The sequence below is a fragment of the Saccoglossus kowalevskii genome, chromosome 4 (genome assembly GCF_978046115.1).
Source record: "Saccoglossus kowalevskii chromosome 4, keSacKowa6.1, whole genome shotgun sequence".
NCBI classification, from domain to species: domain Eukaryota; kingdom Metazoa; phylum Hemichordata; class Enteropneusta; family Harrimaniidae; genus Saccoglossus; species Saccoglossus kowalevskii.
In genome coordinates, this window is record NC_140644.1 from 28,316,011 (window position 1) to 28,330,180 (window position 14,170).

General features: G+C 35.9%; 1 protein-coding gene across 6 annotated transcripts in view; it reads right to left on the reverse strand.

The window, feature by feature from the left end:
- LOC102807114 (uncharacterized) overlaps positions 1-14,170 on the reverse strand; it is a 101,388-nt gene that overhangs the window by 23,812 nt on the left and 63,406 nt on the right. Inside the window, exon 1 of one of the 6 annotated variants that reach the window (XM_078012579.2) lies at positions 2,941-3,079. The exons of the other annotated variants lie outside the window; for them this stretch is intronic. The gene's annotated coding sequence lies outside the window, so the exon portion shown is untranslated. Of the gene's footprint in view, positions 1-2,940; positions 3,080-14,170 lie in introns of those variants that run through there. 6 annotated transcript variants of the gene reach the window in all.

The following is a 14,170-nucleotide window of genomic DNA, read 5'->3' on the forward strand; positions in this document are numbered from 1 at the left end:
TTATTATACATGAGTTATGGGTATGACTAGAAGCTGTAATCGTGGACATAAAATATACAACAGTATTACTAATACAATATTAAGAGGCATTACAGAGGCCTTTCTATAGTCAAAATAAGTAATACTGTAAAAAAAAACCCGGTGAATTCTACTGCTTTTGACAAGACACTCAGCGAAGGCATCAGACACATATTAGAAGCAATCTATATTGTAAGGATGTCCAGAAAAAAAAATCACTGAATGTTGTAGATGTAAACATTTCTCTGGGTTTTTTTTTTAGACAGTTTTGCATATATCTATCGTGAGTGGCAATCCTCACAAAGGAAAGGGAAACAGCCAAATTGTTAAATTTTCAGAGATGACATTTTATGGGATTACAGTATAATTTTTTTTTGGAGATGACAATGATAAAAAAAGATGAAATTGCGGTGTAATTGAGATAATCTATTTTGAAGCATTTGATGGGAGTATCTGCTGACAGGGATGTTTATAGCTTATTTTTACTTTCATACATTAGGTGTACATTACCACTAAAAACTAAATGAACCAATACTGGTATCATTAACTGCTAATGCATGTGTAATTAACTCATTAAGTATATCTGGAAGTAACACTCAAAAAGAACCAATGAAAGTAACCAGAACCAATGGAAACTCAAAAGTACAGCCAATATTACTATGGAGGCCAGATGTGTTTCCTGTAGGTGGAAAAAACATTTTATCACCTTCCTGTCTCTTAGATCATTTCTGACAAAAACATTTACACAACCGTGACTAAAAACTATCAGCCCCTCTCATTCAGCTTTTGGAACATTCTCATCGCTTTGCTTGGATGGAGATTGGGATATTTCATTCTGTATAATCAGGGGTCTGTAGGCTCATATGATGTAGAAAATACAATTTTTGAAGACCATTTAGGTGGGATTGAAGGCAAGAAGTGGCAACCTAATCTTAGGACATGACATTTATGCTTGCATTGGGAAGCATTTATGTGATTATGACTAGGTAGCTGGTGATACAAAGCAACTGACATATTTACACTTAAACCATTGCCATGTCAAAACAGTTTTCCCGCTCAAACAACAACCTCATAATTCTGAAAATTTGTAAATTTTTTTATTTGCATATATGTAAATTTTGTAATGTCAAATGAATTTAAAACAAAACATGAAAGAAATTGAAAAATGTGAAGGTGTTTGTGTGTAATCATTGCAAATACCCAAAGAAACAGACAAACAGACAGCCTACTTGTAACACCTATCCAAATTTAGACTATATTTGATGATCTTCAAAGCTTTTCAATGCTTCTTAGGAGGAACATTAATTTGAACAACTCTTCCTTTTAGACTGATTCACAGTGCAGGTGTTTAGAGCTGTCATTCTACATCACTCACTGAACATATCCATTCTCTGCAAACTGAATTAACTTGACAGCGAGAAAAAAACTCAATTCTATGCAAATTCTGAACAAATATTATCGTTTCACATTCTCAATCGCAATAAGTGTCATCGAGGACATGACGTCAATTATATTGAAATTCCAATAAATTGTCACCACTTTCCAGAAATTTGATCATTTCAGATTGTTCATGGTAAAAACATGTTTTTAAAGACACTGAGATTCCACCGAGGGGAAACAGTGAAATTGTCAGTCCTAGTGATTTGCAGTGTTCGTCACGCAAAACTAAAAGCAATTTGCAGTTTTAGAATATTCAACTATAACAATCTAGAAGTTTTTTTCAAACCTGTTGCTAAGACAAGAAATTGACAACTATTTCTAAATATTGTTAGTTTCCACAGGAAATCAGGTGAAAAACAGATTACAAAATATCAATCGTTTACGGATATTGTCAATATGTTAACACATTAATTAAGCTTTGACATGTACGTCAATCAAAGACGCATATTGCAAGGGAATACCTGCCATCTCACCACCTTTACAAAAAAAAAAATAATAATAAAAAACGCTATCTGTCTTTTGTTATTTTGATTACAACTGTTGACTTCTGGGTCAAATGCAAGAAACCTTTGAATTAGCTTGTCCGTGTATATTAAAGATAGGTATACAAGCATGCTCCAATGAACAAATTCAACCAGCCAGCCATTTTTAACAATGACCGGTCAAAGAATACATAAAAGATTCAAGGATACAAGTGGCTTGCTCTAGTAAATCAGTCATGCGCATAAATACAGCACTGACCTAAAACCCTAACAGAATTTTGGCATGTCAGTTAAAAATACTGGCAACATTACGGCAGATGGCTATCAGATTTTACCTGCAATGTATTTGCCACTGACGCAGTGTTCTTTTTTTTTAATAACAATAAATTTTCAAAATAAATTCTGATGCATTAAAAAAATGGCAGTTCAATAGAACAGAGAACTGCTCAACAAATTCAACTGGTAAGCGTGTTTATGTTCATGGCAAAACAACAACATCAACGTACGTGCCGGTAATAAGATAAAATAGAACTGGTGAACAACTGACTGTATGAAAATTTCAAATACTATACTGGGCAGAAAATAATATTAAAATACCATTCGTAGAATTTTTTAAAACCCAACCGTCCGATTTACTAGAACGTACTGCACATTATGACTCATGATTCGATAGTGACAGTAAAAAGGTGGGGAAAGTCTTGATGACACACCTCACTACAGTCTAACTGTTAGTATCATTTCAACACATGCAATGAATCCAGAAAAAATATAAATCTACAGAGATAAATTAAATAATAAAAAAAATCTACAGGTATTTTTTTTACCTCGAATACTGTACCTTACCTTGTTTTGAATGACCAACGTCATTGTACCAATGACTGCCATTGAATCGTAGACGACAATAGCACATACAACACGTAAGTATATTAGGGTGTCAGCGGTAACATGTTTTGATGGTTAATTTAACAAAAGGGTAATTTAAATAAAATCACTAACATACCATTATTAAGCAGCTTAAAATCCCTTTCTCGAAATGTTAACCCAGCATTAAACACGGTGAAAATGAGTTAAATTTGAAGCGAAACCAAAATCTGCTCATGTGTCCGTGGGCTCCATATTCATGCCATGTCTACTGTGTTGTGTACATACGTATATAGTCAAAATGGCGGCTACAATAAAAGCAGCCAATCGCAGGTGTGCTTACAAAAAGCACTTAGAGCCCAGCATAAACAACCAATCATTTATTTTGATAGGGGTAAACACCGCGAGGGAGACATCAAAGAAAGCCACCCTCAAGGGAAGGATTCTAAAGAATTTTTTGAGTCATTTCGGTCTCTCTTATGTCGAACCGCAAAATATGTGGTTTTAAAAAAGGGGGGGAAACACGGTTGACAAGGTAACGAAGATGGAATGCACCTAGTTACTCAGCCACTACTGGAGCAAGCAATATTTCATGGCCGAACAAAGAATGGCAAGGCTGTTTACTACCAACAAAATAAATAGAAAATATTACTTAATTTTTTTGACGATGACATGATTTAGATTCTTAATATAAGGTGATTAATGAGTTTGCAGAAAGAAAAAAATTAATTGACAAAAGAAAACTTCATTGACATTTTTCATGTTTTGTATGCTATTATATATACGGTATGTACAGTGTATAAAAGCTATAGCTAGAATGAGTAGACATTCTCTGCACTGGCTTGCTGCTTCAAAGTCAAGTTCAGGGAATTTCTTTTAGGACAAGCAATAAAATCCACTGTTCCATAAAATGTGTGTTTTAGAGCCACTGCGACAAATGCCTTTTCAGAATAGTTGCTATCGGAAAGAATTTTCAAAAAAAATAATTTTATTTTATTTTGTCAAGCTAGAACAAGACATGAATAACTGGCAGACAATGCAAGCGCATACCTTCCCTTAAGCAAGGCCAGCACCTGGTATTTTTGAAGCTTGTAGACCCCAAGTGACCTTAATGCTTTTTGTGTGGAGAAACAATTAAATGATTGGACAAATTTGCAGTCACATTGTTTAGACCTAAAAAATGTCAAGACTGCTGTGACAAGCAACTACTGCTGTCAGAGGATATGTCAGATATTGTATAAGTAGGAGCAGGAAAATATTATTTTACAAGTTCATCAGAATAAATGCCACAACAGAAACTAAACACCTGATTATAAATCAGTCAAGATCAGCATAAAGAAAAAACACTAACACAGTATTACGCAGAAAAATTAACTGAGGGGAAGCAAGGTCATTCCTCTGCACTAGGGGAAGCAAGGTCATTCCTCTGCACTAGGGGAAGCAAGGTCATTCCTCTGCACTAGGGGAAGCAAGGTCATCCCTCTGCACTAGGGGAAGCAAGGTCATCCCTCTGCACTAGGGGAAGCAAGGTCATCCCTCTGCACTAGGGGAAGTGGAATATTTCCCTAAATAACAAACAAATCTTTTCACACTTGTTTTTGTAAGAATGTATTTGAAACAAGAAAATAGCCATTGACAAACAGCGACACAAGGCTGAAGTAGTTCAATGACGCACACACATCATTTTGACAACTTCCCTTTTTTGGAAACACAGTAATTAAGTTTTACTCCTATATCAACTTTTTTTTTTACAAGAAAGTCTTTACAAAGTAGTCACCTTGTTGCGGTTGATGATTAAAAGAAATAATCACATCAATTGGATTCTCCATGGTTTTGCCCATTCATTTGCCTTACCTGTAAGTACACCATGACATGCATAAAGTTGAGTAAAAAATTTAGGCCCTATCCAAGAAAAAAAAAATCCAAAACACGGGACACCCAATCCTATTATATGTTGTCTGCTTTTATCAACTTCCAATGGAAAAACACAAACATGCTTTCAAAAGGAAATGTAGACAAAGTTGTGGGTTTTTCTGATTGGTCGCAATGAAAGCTAACAAGGCACTCAAAACGTTTAGAGTCTTGCAATGTACTGACCTTAAACTACTATTGTGTAGTAACACAGGACAACTTTCGTCGCAGTGAGCCACCATGTAAATGACGTTAGATTTCCCAAACTGAATATCCCCATGACAGAGAATATCCGCCATTTGAGGTGTAGAAATAGGAAAGATTAAAGCTTTGATGGTATTAAGCAGAGCTCAATCTGATCCATGTAGATGTAGTCATGTTCAGAAAAAGAACTTGATATTGGCCCTTAGCAGACACAGCCGGCCAATGTAATATTATTAACTGGAATGCTACAACACCCTCATGCCCTTGTAAAATACTGAATACCATCTGTTTCTTTGTAATCAAAATACTAGCCTATCTTTCTCTAAAACGGGAAAACGAAACCACTGTCAGAAGGAGACTTGTTCTCTTGATTTCAAAAACACTTTCTCCAGTTTCATCCCAGCTACAAGTAACCATGGTTAACTATTTTTCAAACAAAACACAAGGCATTACAGCCCCTCTTTCACAGTAACATCACCTGTGTTTCGGGCCTGACATGTCAACATGAGCATGGAGCCCAGTTCACTTGCACGTCTGGTAATCGAACACTCGATGCAAACGCTCCACTAATTAGAGTAAAGCTCTAAACACTGACTGATGTTGTGGCACTAACCTGAGAGTATAGTTACAGGTTCATGACTGCCGAAAAATGCAGTGAGGGGAAACAGAATCTGCAGATCAGATGTAACACTCTAGTATAGAGGGCTCCAAATGTGATTAAAACACAATCCAAGCAAGATGAAGTGATAATGATCTAAGTCAATAATAACACCATGAATAGTTAATGTAGCCAGTCATCAGGCAAGTAATACTAATAATCAGTGTTGAAACAGTCCAGTGAAGAGTGCAAGTCAAAGTGGGTCAAGTACATGCATGGCTTGTCAAACCATCATAGCATACCAGAAGCTGGGAGGAGGTATCACCTCCTGGGGGGTTGCAAACAGTCCTAATGGTTTGAGAATTTTAAACTGTTTTAATTGCCTCCTTGATTTGACAGGATTTCTTCACACTATATGCAACAATAAAAATGCCTTGGGAACAATTTCTTGAGGCTGCTTTCCTTTAACTAAGAAACTGAGCAAAAATATATCGCTTTGGAATACATGTACTATCAGATAGCACTTATCTCCCCTATTTGATGAATGGAATGACCCAAATAATTACACCAAATATGTCACACTAACACCATGGATGTGATGTTTTGATTTTTAGACTAAATCAATCAGCCTCCCAGATTCAATGAACACCAAAGTCACCTGTCACATGATCCATCTTCCAACAGAGGGCAGGTCAAAGTTCAACAAAGTATATTTATATACCAGTATGTGTTTTTAGATGGCTGAGTTAGTGTAATTTTATAATGGCTAAGTGTTGATTGACTAATTACAGATCACTTGCAGAGTAGATATGGTGTCAACTGATGGCGTATTAAGATATAGATACAAGAACACTAGGATGGCACCCAGATGTACAGTGTGAGAACTTGAGAAATACCCAGCAATAGTTTAAAACGCAATTCAGATGTTCTATTCTACCAGGTCATTGTCAATTGATCAAAGAAGTCACAGAAAAATGTCAATATTTTGCACGAAGATTTTGGTGGGAAAAATTGTTGCATGGTCCTGTGAGTCCAATTTATAAATCATTATGTGGTAATTACAGACCATGTTGTTGGACAGAGCAGTCAGCACTTGTGTGTACACAGGACATTAGATATTAACTAATAACTTTGTTTTGGGTAAAATTCCTTGGTGGGGATTGTGTTTATGCTACCAGTTTCCTGCTGACATGAAACAAGTTAAATAGAGAGTTATTTTGATCAATATTTTTCTTTTGGGGTCATGAACCAATTTAACACATTTTAAAGATTCTTAGCAAATTATGTATAAACTATAGAGTGACGATGTAGATAAATGTCTTATTTTGAAGAGAAGGGGGAGGGGGTTTTGCTAAGTTAAAACTGTTTTTTAACTTCATTAACAATTGCATGCATTTTTTGGTAGAAAGTTGTGAATTTGTTAACCCAAGAAACTACCAGGATGTGACCTGTTAGAGGGTCACACATACTAGTAATGGACATCTATTTAAATATTTCCCACAAAAAACAACATTAGGTGTAACCAGTCTCAATTTGAACCTATAGTCTTTCTAAAGTTTTAACATTTATAGAGCATAGCAATATGGGAGAGGGGAGAGTGGAAAGTGGGGGGCCTAAAATCACTGTTCCTATGGAAACAAAGTTGTTTACAACCCCCAACTCCCCATATTATTATTAATTTATACCAACCGGTAGTCATCTTAATATGTTTGTGATAAACATGCAAAAAGAGATAAGATTAAGTTGTAAACTATTCAACATAAAAAATTGTGGTATTGTTGGGGTAACATTCCACACACCCTACCCTCCTAACATACACATACCAACGTGAAATAATCCCTGTTTAGTCCTATAAACAATTTAGTATCCCTTAGAGAAGGAGCCGCATTACATCAATGGTCTCAGCTGAGAAAGAATGTTATTATGTTTTGTTTTGTCCTGTGTCAACCACCGAACTGTCCAATTGGTATTTCCGCTGGAGGGATTTAATCTCAATCTAAATGTTTGCAGCGGAAAGTGCCAGAGACATGTAAATGAGTATGGTTGTATAAATTAGAATAATTACTCGGAGAGAGAGGGTATAAACAGGTATACCTAAATTATTGTTGAGAAGGAGGAGAGAACCAATAATCTGAAAAAGTTGGCCACCATCCAATGCAAGTTTCAGAACAAACACTGACCGAATGAGAAAAGCGGTGTTTAAGAGAGTGCAATACACGATATATTCTGAAGATGGCTAATTGAAACACTCAATTGCCAGACGCTTGTTTGCCCTTAGCACATGTAGTGGGGTGCGACAATGCTCATCGGGGTTTGAAGATGCGGTGGATGGGTTTCTATCCGCCAAACATGCAGAGGAAGCAGTCAACCTGAAAGGTTATACTGTTTAAAAAAGATCAAGTCGCTGAGGAAACAATCACAATCCCAGGTCACATTAATTGCCCCTGATTGCCTGCGGTGACAAAACAAGCGGAGATGACCATAGTGACAGAACAGTGGTCTAAGAAAACAAATAGTAACAAACAAAATTCTTCAGCCATGCGATAGCAATTGTGTCTATTTTTATTCAGACCAAGAGAACAGTACACGACCGCTCCCAGTCGAGGAATTTCGCCTTTTCCTAGTTCAATATTTGCACGCCGATTAACTTTAGGCTAGTTTTCGAATTGCTGAGGTGTACGCTTAGTCTTTGTACACGAAGTGAAGTCTCAACAAAGCACATGCTTAGTGAGAAAGTTACAAAAGAAACTTGGCACGAAACACTGTCCAGGTGTAGAAACACAGACGGGTCATAAAAACAAAACTCTCAACGTTCACCGACAATGAATAGCGCAAATATTTCCGAATGACTTCATCATGACAATTGTTCAAATAGTTGACCTGTTTCCAAAATTAATTCACCTCTGTACGGAATGACCATATTGGACCAAAATTAATGTTTTCGTTTTATCTCTTTCCTTTTTCAAAAAAGAAAGTCCAAATCTGATATTTGATTATCAAAGTATTCAATGAAAATGACGAAGGTTCAGCAGATTAAAGCAAAAGGGATTAGCAGTTAAATTTTGGACTAGGTAATTAAGACAGCAACCATAAATTAACATTTTTTTAATGGCAATATGATGAAATAAGGCTAGTCTTAAGGATGGCTAACATACTTTCAGAACACGAGTTTCTTGAAACTTCTCTATCATTATTATTTTTTGTGATATTTATCTGATGAAAAAACTTTCAAACTATTTTTTTTTTTTTTTTTTATGAACCTTAATTGTACATATTACCGCACTCCTGATCTTCAATCCAAAATAGAAATCACAAAGTCACTGTTTTCAAGGAAACAATGATTTTTAATCGCTTTTTGTTAATAATATGGAACATTTCACCCAGCAAAATGTCATGAATTTGTGGTACACATTTTCAAAATTTTAATAGCTAGCTTACAGAATCTCAAGATAAACAACAATATATGCACTAGAAAACTTGGTGACTATGATGGTGTAAGATTAGTTGTAATGGTATTTGAGAACTATTTTTGGCTCAAGTAATCTGTTTGAACAATAAATAAATTACAGGAGGTAAAAACATTGACATTTTTTTTTTTTTCACCTGATGTCATGCGTGCATACTGTTGGTTTTTTCAAGGTAACCAAACTATAAAATCAAAAAATTTAATTAACTGCTTTTGGCTGAAGGGCTTGTTGGGTGGTGTTGCGATTCAAAATATTTTGTCGGCTTTCAAGCGCATATTCTATGGTTGTGCGGGTCCCTGAGAACCAAGGAGATGGCACCCTACCTTTAAATTACTTGAATGTAACATAACCACTCTTGGAAAAACAATGAGAGTTGTGCAGTAGAATCCCCCTTCCTCACACATACAAAAACACCAAAACAAAAAAAAAACATTTATACAAGAAGTACTGAAAAATGTGTTGTTTTAGTTTTTTTGCTAATTCAAGATGTACCTAATTCTGGCTTTAATGACATTTTGAGATCTTTATCTCACTACAATTTGCTCATCCATAAATTGAGCCGAGATTTGCTAAATCCACGATAACAATTTCTGGTCCCCTTCTCAGCCAAGCCACAGTCCCCCTATAGATAGAGGGACTGTGGCCAAGCATACAAAAATGGTCATAACATATTTGTAACAATATTTTGAAATTATTTTTGTATTATTTGGTTGTAACTTAAATAAGGTGTGTTGATTGTGGTATTTCTGAAGCTAGAAAAGATTATACTTAAAAACCATAAATGAAATGACGCAATAACAACCTATGTGTATATCAATGTAATGAAGCATTTTAAGAACTATACATCTGAGAAAGTTCCAGTACGCAATATTTTTTGTCAGGGATTGCGTTAACCCCATATTTTGCTTCCCGGATTCCAATTATTGAAAAGGGACCCAGTTTTTCAGGCAAGCTGGGGTCCAATCTCTAATAAAGTTATCCAGAGTCAAATTTAAATTTCTTAATATTTTGTAAGTGGGACTCGTCTTGCCGAGACATTAGCGCAAACCCTGTTTGTATTCCTAAAAATCAATCCCTGATAGATGTGACATTTGTAAAACCTTGATTATTAAAAATCTGCAGGTGTGTGTCGTCAACTGGGCCGTGCTAACAACCAGATGGCACATGCAGTGAGTGCGACATTTAATGTCTGAACATGTTATCTGGCACAAAAATATTCTCAAATTGATAACAAATATCAAAAGTACATTAGGCTGTTTTCCCTATATACAAAGTCAACTTGGCTCACCTTATTTCCTTCCTGAAGCATTCAGTACTGTGTTTTGCAGACTAGTATGCAAGGACAACTCAGCGAAAACATTCAAAAAATGTCTCCCAAGATTCTTGAGATACTCCTCAGTGTTTACTGAAAGTCACAAATATTTTGACCGACAAAACGACAAGACCGAGTGCATCAGTTCACACAAAGGATCACCGCAGCGTACAAGACAGCCTGCTGGTGAGCGACAAAGACTCACCACATTCTGGTGTCCCATCATTGTCAGATGCAGCCAAGCCTCCCTCCCCAAAAATAAAGGATGAATAGTTGGGAGGAGAATAAACAAAACCTCCCATATCATACAGGTACAATGCAGAACAGACTACAAGGTGGAGTCTGAAATGGAAACAACACGCATGCCAATTGCGAAAACAAAGAACCACATTTTGCAGCAAGGAAGGAATTCCCACAAGCATTAAGAGTTATGCCATAGAATCTTTATTATTATACACCCAGAGCACTTTGGAAGGGAAACAGTGGCGGAAGGGGTAAACTTAGCTGGTCATTTTATTAACAAATGTACTTGGCAATGTCCGTTTGTGAATAATTTGTCTATATTTCATGTAAATGCTTGATATACCGATATAGACAGTAATCCAAACAAAAACAATTCATAAGCCTAGAAGGAAAGTTAAGAATGAATCAAATTTACGAATTTTCAAATATCTGAGCAAAGAACGACACACAATGTGACAAATAAACCATATAATGGTAGCAGACATATTGTATGTGGTCGTACTCATTTCAAACTCATTTTGAGGAAGAAAAATGTACATCAATCCACCTGTTGAACATATTGTAACACTTTGAGCATGACATCACCACACATGCCATGTTCTTTGCTACATCAATGCCATCACCATACACCTCACTCACATGATCTGGCCCACATCAATGACATCACCACATGCAGTGGATCATATTAATGACATCACCACACATGCCATGTTCCTTCCAACATCGAGTACATCACCATAATTTTAGTCTACTGGGCTCTCACTGTTTTAGTGTTAGTGAAATTTATTATTTGAGAAAGTCAAAAACAGCGAACATTACAAATTCATTTTTCAGATTTTTGGTAGTAAAAATCTCAAAATTTGCTGCTTTTTCTCCTGACAGAGAGCGCATAGCTTCATCGTTGTCGTCACATCCCTGACAAGTAATGCTCAAGTGTAAACAAAACTTTTTTGCCATGTCTATAATTTAGGTAGGTTCAAAACACAGGGTGAATCTCAGGTCATAACACCCTTCAGTCCAAGCACATTGTCCCTACTCAATGCCATTACAGACAGATGTCTGGTATACAAAGATTTATGGCTCTACAGTCAGCCCTAATTAGTACCCATGATGGATCATTAGGTAAAACGGCCTTCAAGTAAAGAAGGGCAAACATCACTCATTATTCAACAGCAAGTGCAACCAAAACATGAGATACTGGTACTTACAGAAGACACACAGACAAATAATATATCAACCCTCAAACTTAACAAAATATTTTGCTTATTCCTGTTTTACAACAGTTTTATCTTTTGTTAAATAGCCTATATCAAAGCCACAAATATGCTAATATCCTTTAAGAGTTTAGGCATACTTCAAAACAAAGCTTGTCATATAAGTTCCCTCAAGGATGTAGGCTTGGCACCTATTAGAAGAATGGTGTCTCCAGTCAGGTTCTGGGTGGGTGATTCCATTAAAGCTTTAGGGGTTATTGACTCTTAATAAAGAGAAAACAAATTAAATGATTAACATCTTTCACAGACTCAAAATCACATTCCAGTATTGTCAGTTTCTTTTCAACATTTGTGAATTGAATTAGAGAGAAAAAAATCAAAACAACATGCAATACTTATTTAAAACATGAAAAGTGGAGACTAATTTTGGTGACAAACATAAAATGTAAACAGAAGAGGGTAAAGATGCCAAAACAATCAAGACCTGATCAATCAGAAATCCAAATGTTAATGGAAAAAGAAAATGTACTTGACACTGAGGTAGTCTGTTTCTGCCATGCATCAACTGCTTAGGTCTTTGTATGTACTTGTAAACCAAAACCAATATTTATTGTAGAAGGTAGACATATCACGTTAACTTTTAATTTTACTACTATTGGCAGCCATGTGACGCCCCATAACAGAAAATAGACCACATAACAGTTCTATATTTAATCTCATTGAAAGAACATGGCTTCTGTTTGTCATGTGTCACTCACTGTCACCTTTTTGTCCAACAATCGAGGCACATTCCATCTTTTGTCAGAGCAAATAAGTCAAGAATTTTGACCAAGTTTTGACCAAGTCAACAACATGTAACAACAAATAAACAAATGATTGTTGTGACTTTTCACTGAAATTTGTTATTTTCAGAGTGATTGACATGTGCACACCTTGTTTACTAGTTATTTTAGACAGCTGCTGAACAAAACACAGCATTGCCCGAACAAACTTATTCTAAGTGTACAAAAGTTGAATAGTTGAACACAATTGGAAATGAAAGTTCAGCAAACAAATTGACTAACATTTCACCTGGTTAACTGGTTTGTCTTAATCTTGAATGTCACACAGATAAAGAAAAAAATATTTTTTTGTTCACATTAAACTTACAAAGCCTACTTCACAATGTACTGTAGAATACTTTATTTTCGCTTGGAATTTATTTTCGCTATTTTCGCTGAAGGGATGATTCTGTGAAAATAAAATCCAGCAAATATACTTCTTTTCCTATATTTCACATTAAACTCATAAAAAAATCAGTGAAAATAAATTCCATACAAAATGCCCAAAAAGCCTTTTCAGCGAAAATTAATTCCAGCGAAAATAAAGTATTCCACAGTAACTTGTATTTGAAGTGGGCCAGTGAGCAATCATGGATAACTTATAAGATCACACCCTGAGTACCACACTTCTATTTGACAGACATAACTGAGAGCAGCCAGCCATGACATATGTGATGTAATGCAGAGGAACATAGCTGTGACAACCAAACATTTTCACCAGGTAAAGAAAACAAAAATTAGAACCATCAGAGAATTCTGCACTAAAATTAGTGCAATGAAATGGAAAGACAATTGGAGTCTGATTTCCAGACAAGATAGGATTCTTGCATGTTTTGAACACAATTTAGTACGAGACAAGATTTCACGAATGCCAGAAAACTATTTTCTTTTTCCTTGCTACACAAATGAGGTAGGTATTGTTGACGACACCCCCGCAATGAAGAGTGAAAATACCACTATAGCATGATTGCTCTCAACAACCGAGAAATATGCAATCTTTTGAAGTCAGTAGAAAACCTGAGGTCACGCTCCCTGAATGAGGTCAGTTTATGTCAGTTTCTTTGAAGATGTAATGAAAATAAACAAAAAAATTCAAAAACTATCCCCCTCATGTGTCAGCTAGAATTCCGATGAATCACTCTCCGTAAGTGATAAGATGAAAAGAACAGAATTAGCTATTCCACATTTCACGATTTTCACTGATTTGAGAAATTCACAAAATTGTCAGTATCCAATATGCAGAGCACTGTAGTGTTCTGAATTTGAAGCAAGATTATCCACATACACACAGAAAAATGACACTTGTTGAAAGATACGCTAATTCACAGAGCTAGCATTCTGACCTTAAAACAAGCTTACAGCAATTCTAAAATGAAGCTGGGGATCAGATATCTAGCTGCGTTGTAGCTACAAAAGACCACACATGTAACCTGTTCCGGAGCAACTACTGTAAGTATCAAAATAAAGGTTGGCTGTTATTCCAACATTTTGTCGACAGTTTAATTTTTCTCTTCCCGAAACTGTTTGTCGAGGTGTCTTGAGTTGACTTCTAAACATGATGGGTGTTAAAATGAAGTGGGCATATAGGCATATGGTTGC